Here is a 7868-nt window from a genome sequence, read left to right as displayed (position 1 = left end):
GGGGGGGGGGGGGGGGTGGCTGATATGGCGGTTTTTGTTTGTCTGTTTGGTTTTTGTTTTTTTTTGTTGTTGTTTTTTAAGCATATCTTTATTTGAACAAACTGTAGAAAAAGATATAACAAAATATTAAGAATCAAAACAAAAAATAAAGACTTTGCAACAACTCAACGATTGAGAAAATCAAGGCAAAAGGGGTATAAAAAAAAAACTTCCTTCATTAGCAATTCTTGTTCAAAAAGATCAACTTGTCAATGTGGCTTTCACCGAGACAGCTTCTCTTTGCAGAGATCAGTTCTCCCGTTTTTATCTTTTCTGTCAAAATAATTCCATGAAAGGGATTTTGTCTGGGACGACATAGTGACAGATGCTTGATTAATTACTCAGCGTCGCAATGTCGTGTGTGTGTGAAAACAATAGCTGGGGGGTGTTTTTATAGTCCCCATCTCGAGTTCTTGGAAGGACTTTCATTAGTTTCGATTTCCGAGAGAAAGTTGACTTCTTGGAATCAGGTTGATTCCTATTAACTTATTCCTAGCTATTGGAAAGCCCATAATGTAATCAATAATTTTATTTTGATTACGGATAGTTTTTTTTAAACTTAAATATGATTGAATTATATTCTATAAACCAATACAATAACGTATTAAAGAGAAATTGAAAAATACCCGGGTACCCGAGGACTCTACCCGGGTTCCCGAAATATTCTGCAATACCCGGGTAGGACCCGGGTACCCGCACAGCCCTACTTGTGACCCCCGGTCGTGTCAAAGGTCACATCCGGTCGACCGTGGCGCCAACCGCGAAGCCATGACTGTTTTGTTCGATTGTCAATGATTGTGACTCTTGATTTCCAAACACTTTTTCATCTTATCAACAATTGCAAAAATGCAGTTAACCAATTGCAGACTGAGACTGATGCCATTTTTATTCGTCAGGATTCTGTAGAGGTAAGAATTTGACTTTTCTTCTTTTTGTTTTTGTTTTTAACAAGGCTCGGACTCAGGACAGTGAAGTGTATATCGAGCAATGCCGATGGCGATATGAGTATGAGGAGATAGATGAATGAATGAGAATGTAATTGTATTGTAATAACAACACGCCTTGCCGACTGTCACGTGTGCCATGTGTTCTAAATTCCAATGTGATCTTTATGGATTAATCCTTCGTTGATTTTACTTCTAATACTGTGTAAGTGTAACTGTGTGATTGTGTGCATTGTAATTAACTGTAACAACTGGGCAGTTTTCAGCAGCAGTGGAAGCGGTGACACAATTTTTAGAACTTTGGAATGAAATTGAGATGCCTCATGATGATGATAATGACAATGATATAAGATACTGTAATGAAAAACGATATCATTTTAACCATTACTTTTTTAACAAATGGATTTATTTATTTATTTATTTATTTTTATTATTATTATTATTATTATTATTATTATTATTATTATTATTATTATTATTATTATTATTATTATTATTATTATTATTAACTTAAACAATGACATTGGTATGTGCCATTTTCACTGCAGTGAATTTAATTTTTTTTTTTTTTTTTTCATTGACAGCTAACATGAAAGAGAACCAGTTGACGGTACTGGTGTCCTGACAATCAAGAAAGATAGCTGGCTCAAGATGTGTTGTGGCAATCTTTTTTATCAGAAAACCATCATCTGTGCCAGCAGAGCAGAGTATCTGCATGCACTTTTTGAAACTGGTTAGTAATGTTTTGAAATCTTCATTAGATTACATCTTTATTGCAGAGATGCCAACCAGTACAGGTTTCCCGTGTTCTGTATGGTTTTTCTTCCGAAGTACGGGCACACGGTTTTATCATGAAAAATACGGGATTTGGTTGAAGTGAAAAATCCACGAAATTACGATCACAACATGAAAAGTGTTTTCATGCAGAAGAGCTTTCATTATTGATACTGAATTTTGCGAATCTTGCCAGCCTACTGCTATATAACTATAAGTAATTCACTGCCCTTTTTCGAGTAAGAGTTAACGAAGTCCGATTCGACCTTTTCGGGTTGATATCGATTTCTGCACGGCACAGTAAATACAGGTTTTTGTCCTAAAATACAGGTTTTTGGTCTTGAAAATATGGGTTTACAAAAGGCTAGGTTGGCATCTCTGTTATTGGTGATCAATACAGTACGCTCGAGCATGGGAATTTCGAACAAGTCGGGACCATGCCTGTTTGTTCGAGATTTCCGTGTTTTTTAGTTTTCCAATTTGAGTATTTTACACAGGATTTGAGGGAGGTAAATGTGGGTGGTCTTGATAAAATTCGTATTATAATTATAATGATAACTCCCCATTATTATGAACTCTGTAGAGAGTCGATAGTGAGACTGCAATTTCCTTTTCTCTGTCAGTTCAACACAATCAATTAGTGGGGGAAAAAATTCAACAGATCGCAAGGGAGTGTCCACTATATGAACGAAATAAAGGGATTAAAACTGGGAATTGTACCAAGTTTGAGATTTCCGTGATTTCGAGTATAAATGCTCGTTAATCTAAATGATAGTTTGTTGTCAAGAGTTTTGTCCTGTATGGTAAAGCCAATGAAATTTCAACTGTGTTGGTGATGGTGAGAATGATGGCCATTTAAAAAAAATTGGTATGTCTTTGACAAATTCAATTTATGACAATGATTTTGATTGTATAGACCTTTCCAAAAATTGCTAACGAAATGCCTCTTTTCTATTTTTCAAACCAGAGCAAGATCAACCGTCTTTGTGGAACATCAGACAAAGTGGTTGCAAACAAGTGGTGTTGAATTTTCCTGTATTGAGCCGAAAGAAAAAAAATTTTCTGGGAGTTTGCGAAAGCAATTTGCGTTTGATTTGGAGCTAAATCTATTTTCGCCATTTACCTGGTTTTTTTTTGGTCTCAAATAGATTTGATTTTGTAGTTCAAATTGATTAGATACTTATCTCACAAGCAGCATTTTAAAAAATAAAAACATGAGGGTAGTGCGTCATATCATATTAGTTTTTTTTATTACAGTGATGAATTCGTAAGATATAAATCATATTTGACCACAATAGTGTTAAAATTTTTCAGCATTTATTTTCTTAGGGAATGGGTTAGCGAATCATTTATACATTTTTTAGACAGATCAATCTACACAATTTTCGTGTTTTCTTGTCCTATGATAGTCATTATTTTGAAAATTTTATGGATCAGCTTATGTCAAATAAGTGTTTTCTCAAATTTCTGTTTTGTGTCATTTTCTGATTTTCTAAGAACCATATATGTCATTTTCCTTTAGATTATTTTCAAATTTATTCAGAATCTTTTTTTATGATGTGTTTTGCATCATGATGGAAACATTTTGGGGTAAATTAAAATTTAGAAGTTTTTTTAATTTAAAAAATTAATTTTTTTTTTCCTGTCGATCCGCACCACAATTTCAGCCGAAATTAAAAAATATTGTACAGCATTTCTTTCTAGACAATTTTTTGTTTCAGAAATTGATCAATTTACAAAATTTGACTATTCTCTTGTTCCATATTGATTATACTTTGAAATTTTGATGGACGTTGTCTGCAAAATTAGCTTGTTTATCAAATTAATAAAGACATTTTGTTTTTTTCTCAAAATATCATTTTCGATTTTCTGACATTCATAACTGGATTGTTTCCCATCAGATTGTATACCAAATTTGGTCAGAATCTTTCGTATGATGGGTATTGCATCATGATGGATTTGGTTTTGGGCTAAACTAAAATTTAGTAGTTATATGAATTTTTAAATTGGATTTTTTCTTGTCGTTCCATGCCAAATTTTCAATCGTAATCGAAAAACAATTCTTTAAATATATTTTTCAAGACTTGCTAAGCCTTTCCATCGTGATGTAGCTCTTGTAGGGAACATTGTGTGTAAATTTGGAAGATTTCGTTGGTTTTCGGTGCATCAGTGTCGGAAATTATTTTTTTTGTGGGGTGGGTGGGGTTGGTCTCATTTTAGCCTATATTGTCTGTGTCATTGAAGACATTTAAATATATTGAGCTTTTTATATAGCGCAATATCCACTAAATGTGCTCAAAGTGCTTTACAAGGGGGCCCTGGTCAACAGCAACGCTTGTTATGCGATATTACAATTTTTTTGGACAAAGACAATACTGTTAACAGCCGGGTACTCCTTTTACATCTGAGGATGTTGAGAGAATGTGAGTAAAGAGCCTTTTCCAAGGACTCAACTATGCGCCGAGCGAGGTTCGAACCCAGGACCTTCCGACCCGAAAGCGTCTGTCATACCATAAGACCACATAGCCACACATTTGTTTTTAGCTTTTTTCTTTTTTTTTTGTGTGTATGTGTGTTAATCATCAAATTAGACCTCCTACCACCTGAAATAACAGGGGAATACCAATATTGGCACTGCGATAAAAAATGGATTTTTGACTACAGGTTCTCCTTTAAGGTGAAATATTTCCTAGCTCAGATGAGGGTTTGTTTTAAGTGGACTGTAGTGCGTTCTAACGTGAGATAATTTTTTTTTTTTCATAAAATGTATTCACTGCCAGTTGTGACATATAGGTTGACTGCTTAGTTCTGATCTCCAGTGCTATTACATACTTGAGTACCTATCATCAGGCCTATTACACACTGAGTCCCTACCACCAGCGCTATTAGTCATTGAGTCCGTACCACCAGTCCTGTGAGTCACTGGGTTCATACCACTACGGTTAGCCACTGAGTCCCTACCTCTAGCCCTATTGGCTACTGAGTCCTCACCACCAGCCCTATTGGCCTTTGAGTCCATACCAATACCACTCGCCACTGATTCCTTACCACCAGTTCTGTTAGCCGCCATAGAGAATACAGGACTCCTAGTCTGTGTTAGCCACTAAGTCCTACCACTAGCCCTGTTAATGTAAGCCACTGAGTCCTACCTCTAGCCCTGTTAGCCACTAAGTCCCTCCCACTGACGTGCTAGCCACTGAGTCCATACCACCAGCCCAGCCCTATTAGTCACTGAGTCCCTACCACCAGCCCTATATATCTGACATGGCGGTTTTTTGAAAAAAAAAATCCCAAATTTTGCAAGCTAAAAATCCCAGCAAAATTTGCAAAAATTAATGAAAAAAATTGCGGAAATTTTTGGCCAAAAGACAAGGAGGTATTTGTTTTTAGATAACAAACCCGAATTGTGTCTGTATTATTGCAACCTTGTGATGATATAACTTATATCATCACAAGGTTGCAATAATACAGACACAATTCGGGTTTGTTATCTAAAAACAAATACCTCCTTGTCTTTTGGCCAAAAATTTCCGCAATTTTTTTCATTAATTTTTGCAAATTTTGCTGGGATTTTTAGCTTGCAAAATTTGGGATTTTTTTTTTCAAAAAACCGCCATGTCAGATATATAGGGCTGGTGGTAGGGACTCAGTGACTAATATTATAAGAATCTTTAATCAATTGCAAAACATATTCTATCTATAGAGCAAATTTAAATTAGCCTATAAATTTAAACAATCATGTCTTAAATCGATCAGCCTAACTTACTATTACTATTATGTACATATTATCTCTCTATTACCAAATATCTATAAACACAATATGAAGATAGAGGAAGGGTGGCTGAGAGACAAATATGGACATGAGAAAGCGAGAGAGAGAATGCAAGAATACTTTGTGAATTGATTTTTTAATTTATTTTTTAAATTGTGTTATAATTAGACACAAGTTGTAATGAATTTTATTAACAAATTCAGAACTGGGATTTTTTTTTTCAAAAAACCGCCATGTCAGATATATAGGGCTGGTGGTAGGGACTCAGTGACTTATATTATAAGAATCTTTAATCAATTGCAAAACATATTCTATCTATAGAGCAAATTTAAATTAGCCTATAAATTTAAACAATCATGTCTTAAATCGATCAGCCTAACTTACTATTACTATTATGTACATATTATCTCTCTATTACCAAATATCTATAAACACAATATGAAGATAGAGGAAGGGTGGCTGAGAGACAAATATGGACATGAGAAAGCGAGAGAGAGAATGCAAGAATACTTTGTGAATTGATTTTTTAATTTATTTTTTAAATTGTGTTATAATTAGACACAAGTTGTAATGAATTTTATTAACAAATTCAGAACAATCAAACAAAAACAAAATTAAAAAGAAGAAAAATTTCAAAAAGACGCTTAAAAAACTTATAAAATCGTCACATGTACTATCATGCTACAGCTAAAAAGTACACAAATATTTACACTACACCCATTTGCTCCATCCCTTTCCCTTTCGATCATCTTCTCATCTATGGCCACCATGTGTCTTGTGCTACTTTTTAAATTTGACGCCAGTGTGTCTAGACTAACGTCATAAATAAGGGAGTGTCGCCAAAATTCATGCAACTGGGCAGAGGTGTCAAAAATGATAGAAGGCATAGAAAATGTTTGACATGACAAAAACAACGGAACATTTATGAAGAAATCCTAAAATCCCAGATTGTCATCACTGGTCCCCACTAAATATTTTAAAATTTATTTATTTATTTTATTTTATTTTTTTTTTTTTTTGTGCAAAACATTGCAAAGTTTGCGGCCGCCATGCAAATCAGGGATTTTTTTTGCAATTTTTTTTTGTTTTGCGGCCAGCAACGCGACCGCAAGCGATGCAATAAAACTGCCATGACAGTATTAGTCACTGCGACTGGTCCCCACCACAGGTATTGTCCACTGAGCCCCTACAGCCAGCCCTATTAGCCACTGGATCCTTATCATCAGCTCTATTAGCCAATGAGTCCCTACTAGAGGATATTCTAACTGTTCTATTATATTTGGGTTTATTTACAGGTACTATATTAAGTTAAGCCTGTTTCTGTATTGTTGATCAATAAAGAATATTGAATTGCAACAAATACTTTGTTATTTACCTACCACCAGCTCTATTAGCCAACTGAGTCATTACCACCAGCTCTATTGTCCACTGAGTCCTTACCACCAGCCCTATTGTCCACTGAGTCCCTACTACCAGCTCTATTAGCGACTGAGTCCCTACCACCAGCCCTATTGTCCACTGAGTCCCTACTACCAGCTCTATTAGCCACTGAGTCCCTACCGCCAGCCATATTGTCCACTGAGTCCCTACTACCAGCTCTATTAGCCACTGAGTCCCTACCACCAGCCATATTGTCCACTGAGTCCCTACTACCAGCTCTATTAGCCACTGAGTCCCTACCACCAGCCCTATTGTCCACTGAGTCCCTACCACCAGCCATATTGTCCACTGAGTCCCTACTACCAACTCTATTAGCCACTGAGTCCCTACCACCAGCCCTATTGTCCACTGAGTCCCTACTACCAGCTCTATTAGCGACTGAGTCCTTATCACCAGCCCTATTAGCCACTGAGTCCCTGTTACCAGCTCTATTGTCCACTGAGTCCCTACCACCAGCCCTATTGTCCACTGAGTCCCTACTACCAGCTCTATTAGCGACTGAGTCCTTACCACCAGCCCTATTAGCCACTGAGTCCCTGTTACCAGCTCTATTGTCCACTGAGTCCCTACCACCAGCCCTATTGTCCACTGAGTCCCTACTACCAGCTCTATTAGCGACTGAGTCCTTACCACCAGCCCTATTACTATAAGCCACTGAGTCCCTGTTACCAGCTCTATTGTCTACCGAGTCCTAACCACCAGCCCTACTGTCCACTGAGTCCCTACTACCAGCTCTATTAGCGACTGAGTCCCTACCACCAGCCATATTGTCCACTGAGCCCCTACTACCAGCTCTATTAGCGACTGAGTCCCTACCACCAGCCCTATTGTCCACTGAGTCCCTACTACCAGCTCTATTAGCCACTGAGTCCTTACCACCAGCCCTATTAGCCACTGAG

At 36.8% G+C, this 7868-nt stretch overlaps 2 long non-coding RNA genes across 6 annotated transcripts in view; one reads left to right on the top strand and one right to left on the bottom strand.

Annotated features, from left to right (window-relative positions):
- LOC144975523 (uncharacterized) overlaps positions 1–5147 on the top strand; it is a 12802-nt gene extending 7655 nt beyond the window's left edge. Inside the window, exons 2-3 of the long non-coding RNA XR_013645940.1 lie at positions 1568–1716; positions 2725–5147. This is a non-coding gene — a long non-coding RNA (uncharacterized LOC144975523). The remainder of the gene's footprint in view (positions 1–1567; positions 1717–2724) is intronic.
- The window catches only part of LOC144975519 (uncharacterized), a 36718-nt gene that overhangs the window by 20861 nt on the left and 7989 nt on the right, over positions 1–7868 (bottom strand). The gene's annotated exons all lie outside the window — the stretch shown is intronic.

This window comes from Berghia stephanieae, chromosome 6, assembly GCF_034508935.2.
Source record: "Berghia stephanieae isolate SIO BIC M18660-M18661 chromosome 6, UCSD_Bste_1.3, whole genome shotgun sequence".
Taxonomy (NCBI): domain Eukaryota; kingdom Metazoa; phylum Mollusca; class Gastropoda; order Nudibranchia; family Aeolidiidae; genus Berghia; species Berghia stephanieae.
Note: the sequence above shows the minus strand (reverse complement) of the source record. Positions and strands in the feature narration are given on the sequence as shown.